This window comes from Prenolepis imparis, unplaced genomic scaffold (genome assembly GCF_030444845.1).
Source record: "Prenolepis imparis isolate NDT839.2.m4 unplaced genomic scaffold, iyPreImpa1.0 SCAF_6, whole genome shotgun sequence".
Classification (NCBI taxonomy): Eukaryota; Metazoa; Arthropoda; class Insecta; order Hymenoptera; family Formicidae; genus Prenolepis; species Prenolepis imparis.
This window is the reverse complement of record NW_028141164.1, coordinates 8,301,356-8,327,997: the sequence shown is the minus strand read 5'-3', so window position 1 is coordinate 8,327,997 and position 26,642 is coordinate 8,301,356. Positions and strand designations below refer to the sequence as shown.

At 39.3% G+C, this 26,642-nt stretch overlaps 1 protein-coding gene across 1 annotated transcript in view; it reads left to right on the top strand.

The window, feature by feature from the left end:
• The window catches only part of LOC145937004 (uncharacterized), a 338,257-nt gene that overhangs the window by 167,302 nt on the left and 144,313 nt on the right, over positions 1–26,642 (top strand). The window contains exons 11-14 of the mRNA XM_083039730.1: positions 6,122–6,165; positions 7,545–8,369; positions 8,490–8,804; positions 9,420–9,453. The gene's annotated coding sequence lies outside the window, so the exon portion shown is untranslated. The remainder of the gene's footprint in view (positions 1–6,121; positions 6,166–7,544; positions 8,370–8,489; positions 8,805–9,419; positions 9,454–26,642) is intronic.

Below are 26,642 nucleotides of genomic sequence, written 5' to 3'. Positions count from 1 at the left end.
TATCATTTCCCAAAGCTATTTCCGGAGATCGTATCTCGTTAACCCCTCTCTGCTCCTGGGTTTCCACGATCGTCGTTGATGATTACACGTTGAAGCAGAATTTTCTCGTTACGCCCGTAACAATTCTGCCAAGTCATACCTAAAGCTCGATATAATATTTTGCTTTTAAAATCTGAAATTTCGATTCAATATTATAAATCTTGCTTCCCAGATCAATTTACGTATTTTATAATTTAGATATAAACTTTAATTTTATATGGAATCAACAGCACAGTAGTCATCATTTATTATCCAGTCAAATATGTTATACAATCGATGTTTCATTATATTTTCTTTTTAATCGTCATATTTGATGTATGATAAAGTCTAGAAAATATAATATATCACGCACAACACAGCTTTTAACATCAGCTTTTGAAAAAAATATATATCTGGCAAGCAAATAAACGACCGCAGAATACATCCATATAGCGCGTATAACGGGCGACGGTAGTCAACCACGCGTTAATCCCCGTTCATTTTTCATTTTCCTACGGGTCGCGCAGCGCTAACAGACGAGAGAGGGTATATCGCCGCTGAATAGATCCATCCCGGCGTTAATGAGAAGAGAACAAGCGGCGTCTATTCATGCCGTAATACAGCCAGCCAGGTAACCAGTCGAGCCGTTTCGTACCTTCGAGGCAGATTTTATCGGATCGGAGAAGAGGGACACGAGAAAGCCTTTCCGCCGGAGTAGACCGAAAATGACGCCTCTTTAACGCACTCTACGGGATGCACTTGGTTGCACTCGATCAACACGCGCACGCACTCGAGATATGTGCACGAGAAACGTGTGTGTGTGTGTGTGTGTGTGCTTGCATGCCTCGACAAATGTCGAGAGGGGTGAGCCCGTCGTGACATAAACACAAGCGGGATTTTTCTACGGGTCGCTTCGGTAGCTCGAAAAAAAAGGGAGTTACGTCCGATAAGCATCGCGGCTCCCGGGGCTGCCAAGCTCGTTTATCACGTTTTTATCGTCCGGGCGTGATTACCTGGGCGCACTAGAGAGATGTTATAATTTACATTTCCTGACGTCATTTACGCCGCGCGACGAGTCGCGATTGGTATATAGCTGGTCTGTCAGTGCAATAAACGTAATCGAAAGAAACGCGTCTAATCGAAGGACGGACCGGTCTTTGCGCGCGTGTCTACTTCGTTTTACGATCCTGAAAAGAAAAAGACGAAGAAGGACTAATTCCGTGTTTTTATGCGTTCGTTCCGCATATCTCTCGCTTCGCTCCGATATTGTTATTAATATATATCTTCGGTACACCGTAAATATAATTAAACTTTAAGACTGGCAATCATTTTTGCCTGTCGTCTCTTATCATGTTAACGTACGTATTTTAACGAGGATTACATCTCGCAAGCGATTGTGACTTAGATCCTCTTCGGACGGATTTTATTGACGGTATAGCGAGTGCAAATTAATTTATCGCTTCATTACTTCCTCTCGCGCACAGCATTTCCCTATTATCGCGATATGATTTCTTCTTCATAAACGTTTCAACGTAGAAATTAATGCGTAATATACTCTGCGCGTAAAATTATAAAAGTGCATCTCTATGTTTATTCTCAGCCAGAATATTCGAGATGAGAGAGATTATTTTCTTCATTTTCTCATTTATGTATTTAAAGGAAATTATGACATTTACGTTAAATATTTTTTTTAAATTTTGTCTGTAAATACAAACGACGCCGAAAGTCTCTAGACAACGTAAACTTAAAATCCGTGAATCAACCGAAGCGAGTCATCGATTCCCGCGTAACAAAAGCGCGACCAAGCAATCGCATTATCGACGTCGAAGCACCAGTTTAAGGAAATCGCCAACGATTTCTCTCGACTCTGGACGTAGCGACAGATACGCCGGCGCACGTGCGAGAGCGTCTCTCTCGCGGGGTCGATTTCGTTCCGAACGACTGCTTGAAAAATGCTCGCAGCGAGTCCCTCTTGTTCTTGGCCTTTCTGCCGACGTGAAAAATTGACGTACGAAAATTCTGACGCGTCGCGATTTGTCAAATTCCCCGCCACTTGGAGCCCTGGGCTCGGTGGACAACGCTCGTATTCTCTTTCCGCGATATTCCTCTGCCACCCATCTCTCTTTTCTTTTCTTTCTCGATATCAATATCATCAACATACGCATAAAGACGGATACGCAGACAGGGAGAAAGGCACGGTTATACGTGCGGGGTTTTGGGTTTCAAAATGATTGGGGTGAAATTGGGGTAAGCCGATACCGCTTGGCTACCCTCGGCTCTCCTCAAGGGTGATGCGTGCCGGTATATACCGGTCAATTTGAGTCCCACATGTCACTCGAAAGAAAGGAATCTGGAAAATCTCTCGTCTGTTTATAATATCTTGTTCTCCTTTTAGTATCTTATTTATTACACACACACACACACATAAGTACATATTCACATAATCTTTTTGTGATGCTTTGCGGGATCTTTCCTTTATATTTGCTTATATAATACATAAAATATTGAAATTGATCTGTTATAAATATGGGGCAGCATGATGACGATACGATTTACAAATTATTAAAATTACTATCAATCCCATTAATTTCTAATGATATATTCTTTCACGAGACCGCCACGTATGACTCCGAACCCTGATTTCGCTACATCCGGTTTCGAATTTCACCTGGGAACGAATCGATCCTCCCCTTCGATCCCCTTTTTTTTTCTCTCCGCAGCTGGATTCTCCATCTCCAGAAAATGAAGATGGACAGCGTCCACGTGTCGGGCGTCGGTCATTCGTTCCATTCGTCTCGCAATGGCCACCTCTACTTACTATGATGCGTGGCCCCTATGTATATTCGTATGTCGAAAACCCCTTTGACGGCTGGCTTCGCAAATTGACGAGCGTCAATTAGTCGTGGCCGGTCTCGTGGTCTCGCTAAGACCATCGTCGACAGGACTCGTCTCACGGTACTTACGATTGTTCCAGCAGTAGCTAGCCGATCGCAGGCCGATTGTTGTCGTCCGATCGTTCGTGATTATCAAACAATGACCGGCTGACAATATTGTCGATCGTATATACAGCACCGGCTCTTCCTGCTCTATGGGAACTGACCAGTGGTCAGTACGGCTTTGATCATAATCCGTCGGTGACAACCGTGTTAAACACGAATGTCACTCGTTGACACTGCTCTCCGCTGTTGTCCGCAATGCCGTCTTTTCTGGAAAAGACGTTATCCGCCCTTTGTAAGACCGGACGCCGTTCTGCTCTATTTATAGTAATTTGGGGTGTAAAACTCGACAAACACGAAATAACGAATATACGGCGAAAGCGAACCGGTCCGGCGAGCAAATTGCAATTTTTGCCAACGTTCATCGTGTGGATTCCATTTGCAAAATTCCCGGTTGTAAGAGGCGAACCGATTGTCTGTCTAGTCATTCTGCGACGTAATAACGGATATCTGGATAATAGAGACCGGGGGTCTTTTGACTCTCGCGGGCAAAATGCCCCTTGGCCCGGTGCAGGATGAAAGCGAAACTCAATTCCCCAATATCTGAATACCAGCCAATTACGCGTGATGTATGAAGGGTGCGTGTCATATGTATATTTTTGTCATTTTCTCTCCGCGCCTCGAATTTGAATGTCATCTCTGCGCGTCTCCCATTCATTCTTCTCAATTTATTCCGGCGCGACACCGCGAGCCTCCCGAGTCGCGGGATGATTTGCATTTTCGGAAAAGAAGAACCCGCACGCGTGCGCTTTTGCAAGTCAGATAACCGATATCACACATACGGCGTCGTGATAAATCGTTTCTCCTTCGTCCTTTCAAACATTTGCCGTCACGATTCGATGATCGAATAACGGTTTGGAAATTGATACTATCGAGAATGAATATATATTTTCCCGATGCATTTTCAGACGCATTCGCACCTTTGTCATTTGCACCTGGCGTTGTGTATGTGCATTTTTGTGTGTGCGCAATAATTCTGTCATATACCTATATTGATAAATAAAGTGAACTTGCAAAGCTAATTTTTTTATTTTTATTTTTTTATTCTAATTAAATTTATAAATTTAATTCTAAATTTACAAGATTACCCTATTATTGCTCGCTGCTTATTTTTTTAATATTAAATGATTCTAAAATTTCTTTATAATGTTTGAAGGAATAATTAAAGCATAATATAGCAAATTGAATGAGGTCTATCTAGTTGTTGAGATGCCCAGGAGAGACAGTTTACTCTTTTATGTGTGTATGTGTGCGCAAAAGAAAAAATTTCGCGCTACGCGAGTTTAATATCACGTTTCAGAGCAAGATATTAATATGGAAAGAGGATATTAACGATGCAACGCTGATGGACAAAGTCAGAAACATGCGGACGTTGTCGAGCTATAGCTTGTATTTGCGTAGGAAAATTAAAGCTCTGTTTACGGAACGCGGCGTGTCCTCCGCTGTTGAGAAGATCGAACGGCCTCGTATAGCCGTGGGCATGCTGCGATATTCATAGAGAATATCGTACGCGCGCGCGGAGTCCACAAATGTCTATAACATATTCCGTGTGATCAGTCCCCCCTTTGATCTGCCTTCGGTCACCGGTAATCGTGCACTGCTTGTTTCGGGTTTTAGTTTACCATTTTCCTTCTGGTCAGTCCATATTTTGAGTCAACATTCGCGCGTTAAATGATTAAGTGAGTGTACACGTAATTTATTTAACTTTTTCCTTTTGTTTTTTATGCCATACGATACGGTGTAAGGATTTAATATATAATTTTTTTCATATGCTGCACAAGATTTTAATTAGTCGTGAAACACAACGCAAAAGAAAAAATTCTTAAAATTTTCGAGTTGAAATTTTAATCCTTTCTTAAATGTTTAATTCTACAATACAGTAAGTAAAAATTCCGAACTGAAATTTTATAATCCTGTTTTTATATAATCTTTTTTTTACATTTATGAATTATAAGAAATTTTTAATAGTTTCTTAATTTATATAGGAATTGAATTTCTATACTTTGTATATATATGTTAGGGAGTATTCATAACATACTTCCCTTTATTATTCTTGTCTCCATAATGAAACTAGTTTCGATCTTTACCTGAGGTTTTTTCAAGCACCGATAGGTAACCTGCCACTGTTATTTGTACAATATTAAATAAGATGAATCGTCAAAAGCAGATTTTATCGTAGATGGGATCTTTTCCGAAAAGAACGGGATTTCTCCCTCTTGGGACTTCATCTTTGCGTCGTCTCAGATTTTTACCGGTATATAATGTGTTTCCAAGGAGGCAGTTCATGATATGTTCCATTGAAAGCGGTTGCTTTGATGTAGACTTTATTGAATGGCGGAGAGCACGATTGATAAATTTCAATCATATCTCATTTTGTCAAGATTAAGAAAAATTTGTAATTACATGGATTGGGGAAATGTTGTCTCTTATTGAGGGACATATTGAATCAAATTTAAATTACCAGAGAAATATTAGTATATACGAGCTGTTCTTTTGAATCTGCATAACTTGATTATATTTAGATTTTTCTTTAGACAATTTCTCTATACAACACACACACACACCTATTTACATATTCTTTATATTATACTAGAACAACGTAAGCGCGCGCTATTCTTCGGTTTTGTTAAAAAAATATTTTTAAAAAAAATAATGTAGTTTATTTAAACTTGATCAATACTTTTTCACAGAAATTAACTGATTAAAGCGTTAATTTGCTAATTAAATTTTAAAATAATAACATGTTAAAAAATTAAAATAATAATATGTTGTAAATAATATGTTATAAATACCTTATTTTTTATTAACATTTTTTGACAGAAATCAGCTGATAACTTAAAAATATTAATCGAGTTAAAAATATTATAACATATTATTTAAAACATATATTATTTTAATTTTTATAACATTATTTTAAAAAGTAATTTTAATTTATTAGCAAATTAACGCTTTAATCAGCTGGTTTCTGTCAAAAATATTAAAAGCGAAAATTTGCTAATTAAATATTCTAACTTACATATTTATATAGTGTATGTTATAATGCGAAATAATAAGATTATTTCGACGCACATATATGTATATACATAATTTGAATATTTTGTTTTCAGATCAATGTGCTGTGACTACAACAACTTCGCTATTGTACGTATCGGTGAGTGAGAAATTATTTATTTTATAACATTTCTACAGCTGTAATGGGGGCCGTATATAATATGTTGAAAATATTAAAGTAATATGCTTTAAATAATATGTTATAATATCTTATCTGCGATTAATATTTTTTGACAAAAATCAGCTGATAATTGTCATAAATATTAATCGAATTAAAAATATTATAACATCCTTTTCTAAAAAAAAGGCATATTAAGTCGATTCTCGCAAGTATTATTGCATCTTTTCCGCGATGTTGATTGAGTGTTTCGATTTGCATTGTGTTATATTTAGCATCAAGAGACTGTCATCGCGAGGGTTAGCAGTTTGACAGTTTGTCCAAAATAAAATTAAATAAAATAATAATATGTTTTAAATTATATGTTTTAATACTTTAAATTTGATTAATATTTTTGACGATTATCAGCTGATTTCTGTCAAAAATATTAATCGAGTTTAAAATATTATAACATTATTTAAAACATATTATTATTATTTCATTTAATTTTATTTTGAACAAACTGTCAAACTACTAACCCTCGCGATGACAGCTTCTCAATGCTACGAATATAATGCACAACGCGAATCGAGACAGACAGAATTAATTTGCAAATTGACTTTTTAATCAACTGATATCTGACAAAAAATATTGTAAGGTGTTAATTTGTTAATTAAATTTTAAAATAAAAATATGTTATACAAATTAAAATAATAATATTTAAATAATATGTTATAATTCCTTAAATTCAATTAATATTTTTGACAGTTATCAGCTGATTTCTATCAAAAAATATTAATCACAGATAGGACATTATAACATATTATTTACAACATATTACTATTTTACATTTTATAACATTTTATTATTTTAAAATTTAATTACCAAATTAACGCTTTATTAATATCTTTTGACATACATCAGCTGATTGAAACGTTAATTTGTTAATTATATTTTGAAATAATATTATGTTATAAAAATTAAAAAAATAATGTTATAAATAATATGTTATAATACTTTAAACTAATAATATTTTTTAACAGAGATCAGCTTACTGTCAAAAAATATTAATCGAGTTTAAAGTACTATATCATTCTCTCTATTTAAAACATATTATTATTTTAATTTTTATAACATATTATTTTAAAAATTAATTAGCAAATTGACTCCTTAATCAGCTGATTTCTGACAAAAAATATTAATCGCAGATAGGTCATTATACATATTATTTACAACATATTACTAAATTACCTTTTATAACACATTATTATTTTAAAATTTAATTAACAAATTAACACCTTATTAATATTTTTTGTCAGAAATCAGCTGACTAAGGAATTAATTTGCTAATTAATTTTTAAAATAATGTTATAAAATTCCAGTTACGGGACGCGCAACACGCCAAGGACGTAAGCCGAGCCGAGCCGACCCGACCTGAGCCGACCCGACCCGAGCCGAGCCGAGCCGAGCTCCGAGCTCGCAGCGAAGTACGCCGCGAGCCGCGACCGCCGCCATTACGTGTTTGCGACCTTGGCGTGCTGCGCGTCTCGTAACTGGCACAAGCCTGTCTTCTTTTTCTAGGTGCATTTTCGGTTGTTCGCGATCAACGTTTACGTGCTCATCGTCGGTCCGCGACAGTACAAGTATGAATTTAGTGTTTTTACGTGCTTAATTATCGTACAAAGCCGATCGCGTCGCGAAATCGTGTACCGACAACGTGATCGCGATCGCACGGGCGAGTACACTATGTACACGGGCTGATCAAATTACCGTTGCGCTTTCGACCCGAGTTTCCGGAGTTTTTCGGCGTTGACGATCCGCGATTTCTACGTCGTGAAATATAAAACATAATGAAATGTAGTGTCCGTTTCTTGGAATATCCGCGACTCCTGACCTAACCTAAAGCGCGTCGCGTCGCGAGAGAGTCGTCGCATCATCGTCGTTCGATGAGGTTAGGCCCACCTCCGATAAGTAGGCTTTGAAAAAAGCAGCGACGCGAAAACAGAGCATCGGTTCTATTCGCGCGCGAATAAGCTCTCGCGATTCTCGCGTTTTACCGAAACGCGTCGAAATGTGATATCCAAAATCCGGGCGTCGCCGCGCGTCGCGAACGAAAAAATGTAACGCGAGTGCAAGTGTTTCGAAGCTTCTTCTGGGAGGAGGAGGAGGCCCAGGGTGGCATCAGGCAACGGTGAAGACTCTACATGGTGAATTATTTATTATTACTATTTTTACTATTAAACTCAATGTAAATAATAATTTTATTTTTCGGAACATCAATTATTTTAAATTTCACTATATAATTTTCATATATTTATATGTTACAGCCCCACTGCTGCGCATCCGTATCGTCGCGAGGGAGTCGTCGCATCATCGTCGTTCGATGAGGTTAGGCCCACCTCCGATAAGTGGGCCTTGAAAAAAGCGGCGACGCGAAAACAGAGCATCGGTTCGCGCGCGAATAAGCTCTCGCGATTCGCGCGTTTTACCGAAACGCGTCGAATATGTTATATCTAAAATCCGGGCGTCGCCGCTCGTCGCGAACGAAAAAAGTAACGCGAGTGCAAGTGTTTAGTGCAAACTTCTTCTGGGAGGAGGAGGAGGCCTAGGAAAGCATCGGGCAACGGCGAAGCAACGATAGGGTAAATATAATTTACAATTTATTTAACTTTTTATTTGTTATTTGTGAGATTATTTATTTATCTTTGCGATAATGATTCAAATTTTACATTGTTGTACAATTATGAATATAAAATATCCTAGATTTTATATTTTGAAATACTTGGAATATTTAATAATAAATATAATAATTTTTTAAATAATTTAATAATAAATATTTGTATATGTATAAAATACAATTTCTACATTGTATTATATTTAAGAGATATGTAGATATAATTATTTATGTAATGCGTAACTAGATTCTTTTACTATTAAATATTTTAATTAAAATATTTAATAGTAAAAATAAATAGTAAAATATTTTAATTTATATATTTTTTATAATTATTTTATCTTTTTTTAAAAAAATATTTTTTAAAAAATATTTCTTTGCAAATTATGTAGTTTTTTAATATCTTAAAGTAAATAACAAAAATTAACTTTGCGCATAATATAATCATTTTTTGAAACATTAAAATTAATATTTAAATTTTCAAATTTTAATATTTAAAGAAATGATTTGGAATATTATAAATGATTTAAATATTTTAATAATTGTTTTATATAATATTTATATTTACGTTTATATTTTACAGATTAACATTGTCTACAATCCCGCACATCAAATTGGTGAGTGTTGAATTATTTAAAAAAATTTTAAGATAATGTATTTGTGAAAATTATATCAAATATTTTAATACATATATAGATATATAAGATAAAAGTATTAGGAATAAACCTTTTTCAATTATAATATAATTTGCAATAATAGATGCATCGGTAAAATTCTTTTTATTCTTATTTTAATTTTTGCAAATTATTTGATATCTAAATTTACCTTTTTTTATTTTTATACTTATTACATATTAAAAGGGCTCAAATTAATTGTAATATTATATATAAATATATATATATTTATATCATAAATTCATTATCTTGAAATGAATAAATTAAGATAAATTATTGTATATATGTGTTTAATTTTTGAATGTGTATCATAATAGAGATTTTTTCAACATGCATATGTTATAAACATAAAAAATAAGAAATATTTAATAGTTATATTATAACACACTTCAATTAATTTAATAGGACGCGCGTTAATAATTAAAACAGGCATGTTAAGTCGATTTTCGCAAGTATTGTTGCCTCTTTTTTGCTATGCTGATTGGCTGTCTCGATTTGCGTTGTGCATTATATTTATAGCATCAAGAGGCTGTCATTGCGAGGGTTAGCAGTTTGACAATTAGTTTAAAATAAAATTAAATAAAATAATATCTTTTAAATTATATGTTTTAATATTTTAAATTTGATTAATATTTTTGACGATTATCAGCTGATTTCTGTCAAAAATATTAATCGAGTTTAAAATATTATAACATTATTTAAAACATATTATTATTTTATTTTATTTTATTTTGAACAAACTGTCAAACTGCTAACCCTCGCGATGACAGCTTCTCAATGCTACGAATATAATGCACAACGCGAATCGAGACAGACAATCAACATCGCGGAAAAGAGGCAACAATACTTGCGAGAATCGACTTACATACTCTTTTTTATAAAAAAAGAGAAATATTTTTTTTAGAAAAGGATTTAGATATGCGGTAGATTAAAAAAAAATTATTAAGAATGAACACATATATACAGTCGTTGTTATTATGATCGCTATTGGGTAGTCACGACCAAATATCTTTCGTGCTAAGGGGTTGTAAGAAACCAGCTGTTAGTATTCTCTTGTCTCCCTTTTTATCTTACTCGGCAACAAAAACATTTTCTGCAGTCTTTTATCATGTCAAATGTGCACTTTTTCACTAGACCGTGTAACCGATACAAGCGCGAGGCTTCGCTCAAGGGTTGTAAATTATTTTTTTTAAGCCTTCTTCAGAGCAACGCCATCGCGCATTTGACAGAGTGACGCGGAGCACGCATAACAGCGCTAGAAATTGTATAGTGATAAAGCACGCCGTCGGGACACGATTATATACTAATGTGTTGATAACACGACGCGAATAAATCTAGCATCGCAGACGAGAGTTAATCAAGCTGACAGAAAGAAAAAAATAATATTTGCATTCTTTTTTAAATTGTTAATATATCATTTCCTTTTTACATACACAACATATAAAAAAGACAATTGCCTTGTTGCAATAAATAACTGTTTGTGTGTATTAAACTGATGCATACATTAATTATTTATGTAAAGAATAATATGTCGAAAGTCTAAGCGGTCGGTTTTATAGAAAATTAATAGATCTCGCAAACAGACAAGCGACACAGAAGACGTGTCTAAGCACGGTCGTTGCCCCTTATCTTCTTTCAACTCGCACAACGTCGACAGGAATGTACTCGCGATTTACATGCGAATTGTACCACCCTTTCCGGACGGTGAAAGGAGACGCGGGGAAAAGAAGGGAGGGTAAGTGACACGACGGTCCGGACATCGCCATTACGACTAGCCCGAGCCGCCCCATACTATTTACCCCCGTAGTTTAAGCTACCCCATAAAGATTCAGATAACGCTGGAAAAGGCGCACCCTATATAACGCGGTGTTTTGCAGCTAAGCTTAGCACCCGTGGTTGAACGCTAACTGCCGTACGACAGGTTAGACGAAAAAAAGTTCTCGCCCCTTATCCCCGTATCCCGTTTTAACGTCTGCGACGACGAGGGTGACACTTTGTTGCACAATTCCCTTCCACCGGTGGACTTAATCTACCTACCCTATCCGGTTCTTTCCATCGCGGGACGTGTCGCAAAAAGTTCCAACTAGCGGAAAACCACCGAGTGCATAATGGATTTCGTAGTACGTACGTTTCTTTACTTCGAAGCACTGAGCTATTATAAATATCAATTTGCGGAACCGTAAAAACGAGTAATAAAATTCATAGGAAAGCGATTTGCTTGTGCTATTTTAGAATACATATATTGCGTGCATAAGACGTCGTATCCCGCGTCGAAATTTTCAGCTTTAATTTTCTTACATTTATATGGATTCTAGACGATTTCGATAAATTTAATTTATTAAGATATAATAATAGAACGTATTGAGTTTCTTTTAAATCAGTAACATTTTAAATCAGTAAACGAACCTATAATATTAGAAAAGCTTAAAAAAAGAGCTTCTGATAAAACTATAAGTCAAATAGTTTCCAAAGAATGATCTGACTGTATTTAAAGTATCAAAGTAAATGTGTTAAATTAAAAATTGAGATAAAAAATTAGAAAAATTTTGATTGCGAAATTTATTATGATTATTCATCTATTGTTTTAAAATGAGATATTGTTTTTTACTGAATGCACGTAATCGATTATTTCACGTAATATTTTTTGCACGGGATAACAATGTTAATCGCGCGAAATAAAAATTGCACGAACGCCCAAGCGATTTATTTGGTTTGTATTTATAGCTTACAGCGAACGGACAAAATTACTAAGTAAAACAGGGTATATATTCGAGACTCATTCTTTTGCGATTTTTTTCTTCTTATTTCTCGCTTTTCGCGATTAATTACCAGAGCGTGGAAAGCTTTCTGGGTGCGTGCAAGCGCGCGCGACAGGTTGTCGACGTGCGAGAACGTTACGGAGAAAGGTCCTTGGCTGCCCTTCTCTCTCTCCACCCTTTTCCCCACCCCCAGGGACGGTCGTGTCTGACATTCTGTTGATGTCGGAATTTCCGCGACAGCATTTTTAATCACGCGAGCATTTTAGCGGCGCGATGCCTGGACGCTTTAATATAGGAGCAATGTGGTTATGCATAGTGATGAGGGAGTACGGCGGGCCAGGCGGAGCGACAGTAAGCGTGAAATGCTTCGGCTAAAAACTCCATCTGTAGGCAAATTGTTTAATTACTTACGATATTGCTGGGGCCGCAGTGGCGGTGGCACGGAAATTCGGTGCGAATCGGTGAGACGGCGGAATAAGGGGTTGATTTTAACGAAGAAGCGAGAGAGTTAAGAGAAAGCGATAAACGAGAGGATGAGAGTAATAAGAGAAAGAGAAAGAGGTGTTGAGGGGTGAAGAATACGTACAGAGCTTCCGATTCGCACGGAGCAAGCCAATCTTAATCTATGCGGCCAGCGAGTTCGGCTTCGTTAATTTCTCGGAACTGTCGGGTCTCGTTAAAGAAATTTAATTGCACCAAGTGCGATTGATTAAACCGCAGAGTCGCTTCGATGGGGATTGAAAAGAAACCGGCCGCAGTCTCGCTTCATCTCGGTTCTTCTTTCAAACTTTTTCAAGATTGCGTCGTTTTCTCATTAGACGGAGAACGAATTTATAAGCGCAGCGCTACTGGAGAATGGATTAACTCTATTGTTTGCCAAGCCGGGAAGCAAAGCTTCCGGAAGCGTTTTTTTTTTCTTTTTTTTTTGGAGCATATTTTACCGCATATATGCATTGCAAGTCATCGTTATGTAAAATTAATATGTGCTGCGTTAACGGAAAAAGAACGCGTCCATTTCATCAATTTCGTCGTTTTCATCTTTTTTACTTTTATCGTCGCGTTTAACAAGCGGCTCTTACGTTACACGCGAAACGCTCTGATGCGTTTAACGTGGAAAGGGAGAGGAGGGAGGAAACTGTAGCGCAGAACGTATGTGGATCGCATTTTGCGTGCACCCTCCTTTAATGGAAAGCATCGAATTTTTCCCTGTAAACACTGAGCATCCATCGCGAAACTCCATGCATCCCTGAGAGACTATCAATATGCCAGGGTGATTGCTCTCTATTCACGTATCACTCGCCGGGCGGTTCTGTATAAACGCGCCGCGTCATATTTTGCATACAACCGCTCTCGCAAAATTGAATAAAATCCATTAAAATCCTCTGCGGGAATATTTTGCAGCGACGTCAAATAATATTTACATGAAATTTTATTTCGGCATAACAATATAACGCGTTTTTTTAAATCATGTGATATATTAAAATTTTAAATCTTTTTTCTCTTTAGACTTATGATTATCAAACTTGTAAAAATGTCATCTCTTACGATTATCAAAATTATAAAATTGTCTCGACATTTTCGTTGAAGAGTTGCGTCTTCAAATTGACCAGAGAATCCGCTATTAAAAAGACATCTGGTTTCGAGACATCCTGTAGTCGAGACATCCTGTCGGTGGAGATTCGCGTAGTAAATTATATAAATATAACTCATCGCTATATATCCCAGACAGAACGCAATATCAACAAAGACCGAGACAAGGCGCATCACTCGCTGCGTATAACCACAGACACGACGTAGTCTTTTGCCGGAAGCGACGCCACGAAAGCTACCAACAATAGACTCCACGGAGTCTCCATGGCCCGTCGATTATGATTATGAATAGCCACCGCGGCCTCCCCCGTCGTAATTGTTAATTAGCTCCGGCATTTCCAAACTCCGCGGGAATCCATTCAGTTCGATGTTCTCCGGGGTACGCGGTAGTTTCGGATTCGACGATGTGCGAGCTAGCTAGCTAGCTATCTGGCTGGTTCTCGAAGTTATCTCGTGATTTAACATGAGAGCCACCCTTGTTTGCGCAAGTATTCAGCCTCCGTTTCTATCTCGCCGCGAAAGTTGGATTCCCCTTCGAGGGAGGGGAGTGAAAGAGCTAGAATGCATATCGTATCTGTGTTCGGTGAAATGTTTTCATAGCAGTGAATTGTGCGAACATGCAGGATGAATGAATGCATCGGCGAATGATTACAAATCGCGATAAATATTCTCGTGTTTTAATTTGCAATTAATTTATTTTGAGAAAATATAATTACGTCACATTGCGTTTACATCATCATTGGAAATGATTGAGAGTGGATTGTGTTCTACAAATCGGTGGGTTCTCTCGAAAGCTTGTTGCAACTTCTTTTCCCTCTCCTCAATAACAGGATGTTCATTACGCAGGTTAGAAGGGTCCGCGCCACAGACGAAACTGTAATTGTTTTTAATCACTTGGTGAGTGGAAGTTTGTCGAAAAGGGGTGGAGAGAGCCGATGGCGGTTAGCCGGAAATCATCCCTCGTACCCACTTTCACTTAATGTCATGGCACTTCTTTATCCCTTCTCTATAGTGACATTACAGCTGGTAAAAGTAAATGAAATAAATGAATAAAATATAAAAACGCATGACAAATCAAATAAATGTTTACTCAATAATTCATCGCGATCTTGTCCTATTTACGTATTTACGTAGATTAGATCGATGTATTCAATTATTAGTTACTGTCTCTTTTAGAAGCGAGTCATATTTCTATTTCTGATTGAATCATAATGCGCATTGTATTTTGATTGGAGTCTATTCGTAAAACCGCACATGCACACGATGAGCATGTCGGGGGCTCATTTCGATGGTCGATCATCTCCTACCATGGATTACGACACGTGCGTAACGTAATATACATCGCGCGCTCGTAATCTCGCGGTCGTTTGTTATTCCACGGGACGTGTCTCGATTTCTTCTTGTAATCGTGTCCAAACAATACTGTTTGCGTAGGAGAGTCGACGAGTGCCGCATGCGTCCGACAGCAGTAATAGAATGGAACGCATATGTATATGTATGTAACTATACCGCTGCGTGTTTACATTAATTTCTCGTAAGTGCGGGACAGAGTCGTCCAGCGCGACACGAAAGCGCATAATTTCCATCACGGCCAGTAATATATCGGTAATTATTTATTCTTGTATTACGCGCACCGCGCGTGTTTGATCGTCGCGGTTACTAGTTTATGGTACACGCGGCGCACGACGCGGAGAGAGAGAGAGAGAGAGAGAGCATAGTAATACAGCTGTAATTGGCCGTTACAACGCGCGGAACAATCGAACTGTGCAAATGTCGCGCCGATAAATTAACACCGCCGTCTTCATTCAATGGAATTGCGCGCCTGGAAAATGAATTCCTCCTGATGGAACATGATACCGGTGCGATCGCTACCGTGAAAAACGCCTGTTCATCTGTCTGACCGATTAAATCGTGTAATTTGATGACTCTTGCAATAGAAATTCTTCCGATTTAACAAAGTATTAATAATTTAGATGGTTATAGATTAATTTATTAGAATTTACAAAAGTCGAAAATTAAAGTCGATCGCAAAAAATATACATATTATTGCTGGTGCATCTTTAAAAAATAATCAATTTAAGTACGTATTACGCGACAAATATGAGCAAACTGTGGTCGTAAACATCGTCATTCGACGCGGAAAGACATTTCATTAGTTCTTACTATAAGATTCAATGGAATGGAATCGGTGCAAGAAACCTCGATCCCGTCTTCAGAATCGATAAAGTCGAGCAGTGGCCGAGTAGTAACGCGAGAAGCAACACGAAGGGAAGAGTGTAATGCAACGTCGCGGTAATATACGTTGGCGAAACTGACAAACAAGGCTCGTAACGGGTTTTACGCGCGAGGCAATTATCAGAGTTGTCAGGCAGTCGGTTTAACGCCTCCATTTATGTGCGTATAAAACGCGAACCCGGGAGCCGCGCGAGCGCCAATGAAATGTAAAGCCCAGGATGCATTAATCCCCCCAAGTCGAGACCATACCGCAACGTTCGCGCGTTTACAAAATGCCATTTTACACCGCGCGACCGAAATTCGGCTCCACCCAGTTGGCTTGTTTAATCCGAATCAAACCGTTTAACGCGAAGCTGCGCCACTGTCAAACGTCCGTCCGCGTTTTACCGCGATGGATTTGTGCACATTGCAGCGAGATGCGCGTTTATACATGTGTTTTCCGTCTATTTCGCAGTCCGTTGTACTTTCACTGACCGATAAATTTTCGATATATGGGATATATTCGCGATAATATATATATTTCTACCCCTTCCCTCTTAATATATTTCGACGGTTATTTCAGACCCTGTGAATCAAGTTGCGTCATAATTTTCTCTTTGCATTTTGTAGCCGACGCGTAAAATATTAATCGTATATGGCGCCTGTCGAGTTTTCATTAGCCGAGGTAACTCTTCGATCGTCGAATAATTGCGACGATTTACGCAACGTGCGCAGGTGTGATTTTACGGGGACTGCAGTGATACATTTAATTTTAATTTTATGGATAATCCCGATAATTTGTGCACAAATGCGTGTAATATTCCGGGCTTCCGTTTACCGTTATATTCCTGAAGAAATAATATGTATTTTAGAAATAACATTATATTTTCCTTTCATTAAAACGCGTACGGATCAACGTACGCATTGCGGCTAATTAATTAATCACGTACGAATCAAATATATACGCATTGCAGATAATTAATTAATTGCCCGTTATATACCTTCACACGGTGTGGCATGACTTCCGATCGAAGATGAAAGCTGATGAGTCAAACGATATATATTTCTATTCCGCCCTCAACACGCTATCCTATCATTAACGCATCTATCGATGATCGATGTAAAGAGGCGACGCTTTTGAGAGAACTCGCGAGGGTGAGAGACTCGATCAACGAAGAATCGAACTCCGACTTAATGGAATACCACGCGCGAGTACCTACCTAATGCGCCTCTCTCTCCCTCTCCCTGAGTCTAAAGAATATCTAATTATCTAACACGTGACTTGACACGTGTGGGAAGCTCCCGCCGCTATTTTCTGATTCATTTGCCGGCCACGTCTCGCCGAGAGAAAGAGAGAAAGAATGGCAGCGCTTGGCCCCCCTCGATGTGATATTTTGTAAAGTTTACTCGGGCGACGCAGTGTGAAACGCATGCTGTTATTAAGGCCTTCGCTCTCATAACGGGTATATATATGTACGCAACCAACGCACGCGTGTCTATCTACCTGCGTGTATAAGCACGTGTACGCTCGCGTTGCAAACGGCAGTTAGTCATTCCTTGATAATAATGGCGAAACAGAAGGTATATGACACATGGGATAAAAACTCCAGGCTAATGATGTGTGATTTTGCGCTTTCCTTGAGCGTGAAAAATATGAAAGTTTTTTGTATAGATACGCGCAGTCTACGTACAACATATGTTTTTATCACTTTAAACGTATACAAGTGTCCTTGTCGGTAGATACTTAATTGTATAGGACTATAGGATATGAATAATTTAATATTACTATCTCTTTTTTTTTTTGTCGATTTTAGTTAGTCACGATGGTTAAAAAACTTGATGTTAGAAAAAAAAGGTATAGCGTCTCCGATAATTAAGTGAGTTGCCATAAGCGTATGGAAACAACCAGCGGAATGCTGGTTTACTATCTGCACGTTTCGCGCTGAATGCATCTAGTGAAAAATGACACTCGACAACGGGTTCCTTGCACCATGCACGATATTACACTTCGAGACTGAGACTTGGGATCGTCTCTGCGTGCAAACAAGGCAAGGACGAGACTAGTCGGTTCTATGCATTTTCCATGAATATTCAATCATGTAAATGCGAAGCAGAGTCAATCCACACATTACTTATGTCTCTTTGTAATTTACGATAGCTGCTGCTTAATTGACTTTGTAACGATGCCACCTGCACGATTCATTCCCTTTTCATTGAACCTTGGATAAGATATATTTATGACACTTTCGCAAGACTTTTTCACAATTACAATCTTTTGCTTTTAATATTATTTTTTTCATTAAATATTGTGTTATTAAGTATTTTTACTAACAACATTTTAATTTTTTTATACCTCTAAGATAATATCGAACGAAAAAGATCCACACACTGTTCTTTAAATAAATACATATCTCATCGAGCAATATCGATACATGTTATTTTCGATATCGAATAAGTAAATATACCGTATTTGAAATTTATCATCTGTGTAATCTTGAAGTAGTAGCTCACACACAGAGCATTTTGTCATCATATATGTTATTCTTTCCTCGTGTGTACCCGACAGTCTCGCCTTCCGAGTAGTCACGGACAAATTCTGAAGTGTTTCCCATGCTTGTCGGATCCTCGTCTCTTCGACATAGTCATCAGGTATATAAGTACACGGCAATACGACTACTCGGCGACAATCATTATCGGGCCCGATGACTCCGCGCGCGACGCACTTTAATATTTACTCTCGCATCCCTCGAGCACCCTCGTAGCCGTGTATCGCGCCACGGTTGAACGCCATCGGTCGTCAATATGCTTCGATCCTTTCTTTTTCAGAAGGGCGCCGAGAGAGAAAGAGGGAAAAAGAAGGAAAAAGAAGGAAAAAGAGGAGAGAGATTTGCGCGCACGAAGGGCAGGGGGGGGGGAGAAAAAATAGGGAGGTGGTTACACGGCTAACAAGTAAGAGCCAGAGCGCGTCCCTAACCACGCCAGGAATCGAAAGCGGAGTTAATTGATCGGAAGTCTTGAGGCCGCACGTGCCGTTTTTGCCATTGTGCGTGCTCCGCAGCGATCCGTACAAAATCGAGTCGATGTTAGGTCGGCGATGAGCGCCAGAGTAGAGTAGACAGAGTGATATTTTATTTGTCCGGATGCGTCGCGATCATTTCAATTTTGTCCGACGAATAAATGCGTATTTGCTCGTACAATAATGTATTGACAGTAATGCAATCACATACGCGAGTCTCTTTCTGTGCGTATCATTTAATGGAATGATGATATCGACAATGGCCAGTATTCTCGTCGAAAGAACGCATAATTTAAATTTTTCATTTTATTAACCGATATGGAATATACATGATCGGAAAATATCGAAAATATTAATTACATTTCTATAATATACTATTGAAATGAAAATATATTAAAACCAACATGTAGCGCATTTTGCGAAATGTTTTTCGCAATTACCCTTTCATTTCCATAAATAACATCGAACGTTATTTCTTATAATGGGTCGGCTCACAGAGTTGAATATCTCGCGTATGGCAATACGCAGTTTAAGGGCCGAGAACGATAGAGATTGCCGCGGATATAGCAAGAATTAAAAAAAGGACGCTCAGATAAACTCATGCGCGTTAATGAGATTGCAAGAGGGAACCCTGAGTGCGTACTATATATAATCGAGTTTCCATTCCATATCAAGAGAAAGAGAAAGAGAGAGAGAGAGAGAGGGACGCGGGGGAGAAGCCAGCCCGTTTTGTAATTGCCGGTATTTATAAGCAATACCCGGCGCGATAATACGCGCTTTGTCGGGGCTTTCCTAAGCGTAATATGGTAATACGGGCAATGGCCCATATTGACATGAACGATGCCCGCCATTAACGGGCCCGGCGCTGGATGACTGTTTTTAATTTCCTCGGCAAGTGAATTTCTGCTGCGATGGGTAAGGGTGGATATTGCCGCGTATCAGTCATAATCACTTTCCTCCGCGAAATCGTCCGGCGCCTACTATTTTTTCGCCTCTCGTTGGATTTTTTCTTTCTTTTTTTACTCCTCGCATCCGGCGAGGCCATTTGGAACGTGAAATATGACGGGCGAGCGACGAAGGGACGAGATACATAATTGAATTTCGCTCGAAGGCCATACACAATTAGGGAACCGAACGATTATAATGAAACAAATTTAGGTAGAATCGTGCGAGACAGGCATGTCAAAATTGTACGCTCGTTTGGAGAGAAAGTGGTTTCGAATCGATAGACTATTATTACGATGATCCATTTGTTCGAAATAAGAGACAACTGACAAATCGGAATTCAAGTGAATGAGACGAGAGAGATTTCACTCATCGCTAAATCGTCGAAGTTGACGAACTCAAAAATAGTGATTCCGTCAATTTTATCGGACTTTTGGAATTTCATTCGCGCCGATTCAACTTGTTCAGTTAAGCGTAATTTATATCCGACGAAATATTGATTGTCAGGGAATTTCCGCTTCGTCACGTGCGCGCGTACGGGAAGAATAAAATCGCTAAATTGCGCGAAATTAAACTTCACAAGATTAATCCTGTACACATACATTTGCCCTCTCAACGTACGTACCCTAAATTCTACAAAACTCATACGTTTTATTTAGATATCAATCTTCACGTGCACGTGGCCTGGAAAAGTCATCGCCACGCTAGTTTCGCTTGACAAAACGTGTCGTTGCGCATATCCTGAAAACACCTGCGGGGTTTGACACCCGCACTGCGCGGACATACACATGTATGTGTGTGTGCGTGTGTCAAGTGGTCATTAAGCCACCTAAAAAGCACGACATCTACGACGACGATCTCACGTGCTAGGAATTAAATCACCATTACGGCCGGTTGCGTTCACGGTAGATCCGCATCGGGTGTGGGACCCGCGCAGGTGTCCTGCCGTCTCGCGTTGCGGTTACGCCACCGTGTATAAAACTGCACAAGCACTGTAGCCGCCTCTCTCTATCTGATGGACGATTTGTCGAGGTGCCTTTTGCGGTCGCCGCCATCGCGCGATATCCTCCCTCTCCCTCCTCTTCGTCCCATGTAGTATCGATTAATTAACAATAAAAGCGAATTACAATCGAGTTTCCTCGTTCAATCGATTACAATCAGTCTTTCGTTACTATTTTTTGCGATCAAAAAAGATCGTTGATAAAGATATATGTGTAATAAAAAATTACGTATATTTAATTCACTATTTTGCAAAATCAGCTGTTACTCTTTTGACGTAAAAATAATTATATAATAAATGCTGTGCTCGATGCTGAGGAAGCGAAGAACGTCTCGTCTGATCTTTTTCTCCCAAATCACGCCTTACTTTTTTAAATCCGTGCAGTAAGCCGGTTTCATTCGCCAGTCGAGAATCGTTAAAGCTCCCGAATTCTTTGCGCACCGAGGAGGTTGAATGAGCGGGGAAATAAAGAGAACGCGACCATCTTACTGAAGAGATTTGCGAGAGGAGTGGGTGGAGGTGCTCAGTAAGAGTCGGAAACCGGGGGCAACCGAGAGAACAATAAAAAAATGGACACACACACATACACAGAGAACGAAAGAAACCGGCGGATAGGAACTGACGAAAGAGCGAGAAAAGAGAGGAAGGGGAAGGAGAGAGACGTCTCTCTGGTACGTCGTAAATTACTGGCGGGAGAATACACTGCGGCGACTGACTCGTTTCGGGGAACATCGCGAGGTTTATACGTTTTAATGTACTCGTTAATAGGCCTCCCTTTTTCGTGGGTCTTTTCCCTTACCACCCCGCCTTTTAATCCCTCGAGGTCCCCACTCCTCGGATTATACTCTGTGAGATATATGTTGATGGAATCTTATACATGGTTTTATGTGCGCTCATGCTGATGAATATCATTTATATTGGCACCAAGACAGAGAGAAAGAGAGAGAATAATCGGCCACACAGAGTGCATCTGGTTATTACAGGAGTATAATTAATATTGTCTCTTTGGCTGCCGCCCGACAAGGAATTATGATTACCCCCTCGTTATTCTCAGTCGGGGTGAGAGAATCCCTGGACCTTGACTTAAGCCCTCGCTTGAGAATTTTTGCTGATGACTTGATTTAACGCAGTTAATCGGGTTACACGAAACGCGATAGCTAATTGCAGAGTCGAAGGATTTTGACAATGGTTCATCTTTTTCTTTTCCCCTGAATATTCCTGAGGATCTTTAAAACAAAAAATTTGACAATATTTTCATAATTTTTTGCCACTTATATCGCAACTCAATTTACTTCATAAATTGTTAAATGCATCTGCGATCTCGTCGTTGAACACGATTTAATTTAATATGTCCGATAATTTTTTTTTTAATTTATACGCGCATTTATGTCAATCTATGGCGATCTATGTCGATTTAAATGAGTTGGCGGAGCAGTATGTTTATGGACAGCTGATTTTTGTTCTGCTTCCGACACGCGCGCACTTTCACGAGGAATCATTACGACAGGAGAAACACCCGTTCGCTCACGGAAGATCATAAAGCGTAAAAGGTTGTTTTAAAGCCTGACTCTTAATGACGTCCACGTGCATAATGCTTACGCGGAAACGCAAGTCCCTCCGTGATTATTATTGAGAGGCTAATGCATATCGCGCGATGTTGTATGTATGAACCTCTCATCTTCCATCGCAAATTTTACTATATAGAAATAACATGTATATAAAGATTTTTTATTTAACAAAAAGAAAAAGAATTTAATTTAGTAATATAATTAAATATTACGTTCGATATATCCGATATAATTCGATTAATTTTTTTACGATGTCACATCTATATACGCTGAATCTCTCGGCAAACGTTTTTAATTAGAGAACATAATGGAAACATCTGTTTAAGCGTGATCCATACACGCGCGTGCACCAAGTTGCACACAACTATTTTTAGCAATCGCGCGCGGGAGCATGTGGTCTTGGGTCGTACATCTCTTTTGCTTCGTGTAACGCTTCCTTTAATCTCTAGCGCGACGCAGAAAGATTTTTACACACCGCGTACACGCGCAAGCGCCGCGGGGTTTTCCCGTTCCCGTACGCGCGACGTTATTTATTTTCTGGCGCGGTGTGCGCTAACTCTTCCCTTCGTTTACGGGCATAAATACTCGTTTAAGCCTCCCCCGTGGTATCTCGACGAGGCAATCCGTCTCTCGTCACTCATCCAGGATCATCAATCGTCTCTCGATCGTCCGGGAGTTACCGCGCGTCCCGCGACATATCTTTTTTCTTTTTAAATAAGGTCGCATTTTTTTCTAAGCGCCAAGCGGTCGGATTTGTTTGTAAGTAGCTTGCTCTTTATTATTTTTATATTTCACAGCAATATTATAGCAAATTTAATTTTATTGCGAATTGAGCAAAAAAAGGTCGGTATTACGATGTACTTTAATGTGTAAACTATAAATTATACCAGTCTTTTTGCTTTCTAACTCAATTTAATTCAATGCAATTAAATAAAAAAAAGAACATGAAGACTGATGTTAGCGAAAAGGCGATCGTTTCGTATCTATACGGAGAAGTATCCTTGGCCGTGTATTTCGACGAGATAGCGACGCGATCCGAAGATAAGAATGAAAAATTAACGATCGTTTTCCGCGGGATTATGGCCTCTCGAAAATGTATTCCCGCGGCGAAATCGCACGATTCATCCGGCAATAAAACGCGCGCACGCGCGCGGTCGCCGTGGATTATCCTTTATCGTTCCTTCGGATCTCAGATCCGGAATGGATTTGTCGTCCCCAAGTACGCGATAAAAATTAAAAATTTACCAGGCCAGCCTCCCCCTCCTCCCTCTCTTTCCCCGGCGACGGCGGGGTTGCGTCCAAATGGCATATATATATGTGGAGCCCGAGGCGGAAAGTTTTACCGTCATACCGCGATAATGATATACCTTCGTACCGTTATCTCCGTGCATTTATCGGAGCGGTACATAGCCGGGCACATACGTAAACGTACCTTATATATACGTATGTACGTATGGTCGTATAATGCTATCTCGCGCCACAACCCTGGTTTGTTTTATTTCCTCGTTCAAGCGCGCCTGGAAAACGGTTTGCTCGCTCGCTCCCGTCAAACGGTTTCGCGTCCATCGCGTAATGTAATGACCGGTTCGTACAGGCGTTATGTAGAATCTCGCCCCATCCCGATACCGTACAGACGAACGCGGCGTTAGTCCGTTGTCGATAATACCGGAAGATTCAGAGTCCGCGCGCGAGAAAGCCTATTAGATTTTACGAGCTTCCCGTTATTCCTATCTATAGGTTCTTTCTTTTTTTTTTTCGTTATCGGAACACAGTTTACGATTCTGCCTCTGTGGAATTATGGAGATTGTTTCGTTATTTCGACACGATGAGAGACTTCCATCGGGTTTCTCTGCGTTTTACGGCAACAGTCGGAATTACGCAATTATATATACCGTCCTGAAATAATCTTGGAAAATTTCGAAGGAATATCGTGTGTAATATATCAACTTAAATGGATTTTAAACAGATACGAAAAGTGCACTCCTCGCTCGGACTAAGATAGCAACGTGGTTTATACGAGACGTCAAAGTTATGTACTTTATCGCGAGACAGAGAAATCTGCGAAGGCGTGGCTGGGTAAACATCTTAATCGACAGCTCCGAGTCTGTTTGATCAGTTGGTCTGGGCCCGTTTCGCGCTTTCCGTAATCCGTCCGTGAGATCCGTCCTTTTGAGACCAAATCTGGATTTCGCGACGATGTACACTTAATCCCATAAAACGGCCATGGTGTCCCCTCGTCGAGCGATCGAGGGGTAGTCCGGTCTCTAGTTGGATCCTTCGTCTCGTCGCGCGAGATCCGTTTCATCGCGCAAGAGAGACGCAATATTCGAAACGCGATAGGATCCAACGAGCATATATAGGGGGCCGAGGGGGCCCACCGTAATATCGCTCGCTCGCAAATCACAGTTTAGCCTCCGTCTATTTTTTACTGTTACGGCGAATATTTTATGGGGATATTGTAAAATTAAAAAGCGGCTCTCCGCGCGCGCACCCCACCGACAATTCGGCTTGTCTGGCGATAATAAGGGTGCTGGTTTCCGTGGGGGCCATCATATATATATATATACGCGCTAAGGGCGACGACACACCATATGCCTCCTCTCCCCACTTTCTGCCTCTATGTTTCTCTCTTCCCCCGCCCCTCTCCCTCTTTGTCACTATCGTGAAAAACGTTTTAAACTGCGCGGGGGGTGCCAGACCACTATTTGACTTTCATTATGTCCTATGAAAGGAGAAATTTATCTGACAGATTTCTCCCGATAGGTTTCCTCTTTCGTGACCCTCGATCGCGTCGAACTTGATGAATTTTTCTATCATCGCACGAACGTATGTGAATCCACGATTCGCGAAAAATTTATGGCTATTATATATATTTTTCGCGCTTGGAATTTTTTTTGACATTTTGCATTATTTGACATCTTCCATTAAAAAATGTTGATTTCTAGATTTTGGAATACAATATTAAAAATCTATCGCGAATATATAAATTCTTTTCATATTTATATTTTGTATTGACGTGTACAATTGAGATTAATTGATTGTAAATGTTTTTCCGAGTTCTCGTTTTTCAACATTATTTGATTTGAGGGCAATTAAATTGTTATATACCTATATATTTGACGTGTACAAAAACAACGATCTCTCTTCTCGGGGAAAATTGATCCTGCAAGAAAATTGGATACGCGTTAGCGCGTTGTTTACCGTTTCGTGGGTTTACTCTCGTCGGAGATTGACTGCCGAGACAGAAACAAAGACAACACGGGCGATTCGTCGGATGATTATTTCGATTTAGGGACGCGAGTCGTTCGTCAAGTTCCGGCACCTAAATTCTCCGGTTAAGGCCGGGCTGACACGGGAGCAATTTGCCAGTTGTTTAAGTGCCAAGTGTTAAGTGCTCTGTCGTTTATGTTTCGCCATTATTGTTTTATGTTTGGCCTCCCCTCGTACACTTATACACGCGCGTATCGGCGACACGTACATATATATATATATATATATATATATATATAACACGTTGCACATGTGCTCGACGTAGGTGCGCGCATAGAACGATTGAAATTAATTCGTGTTTATGACCGACGCATAAAGCCCCCCCGGTACCGAGTGTCGAGAGAAGATAGGCAACTTACGTGCCGTACCGTGCTTTACGTTCCACCATCATCGCACTTGTGCCGAGTCTATTTCGGTATTCATACCTCGCGAGATCGCGACGGAGTGCCTTTGTCCTTTCGAGGGACGATTATTGCGCGTTAAGATGCGACTCTCGACACATGCGAAATGCAGAATGGCGTATTTACGAGCGAATTATTTATATAATTAAACTCTCCCGCGTCCAAACATGCAGTTATAACGGAGCTTACGCACATGCCGCGCGACATATCAATAATCTTTGAATTATCTCCGAATAAATCATTACGTTAACGAGACGAAATTGATATTCGCGTGCGCATATACCATGAAACTTTTTTTTACAAACGGTTGTCTCTTTTGTGCAATAATATGTAGTACGTAAATTCACGAAATTTCTATATTGTCGCGAG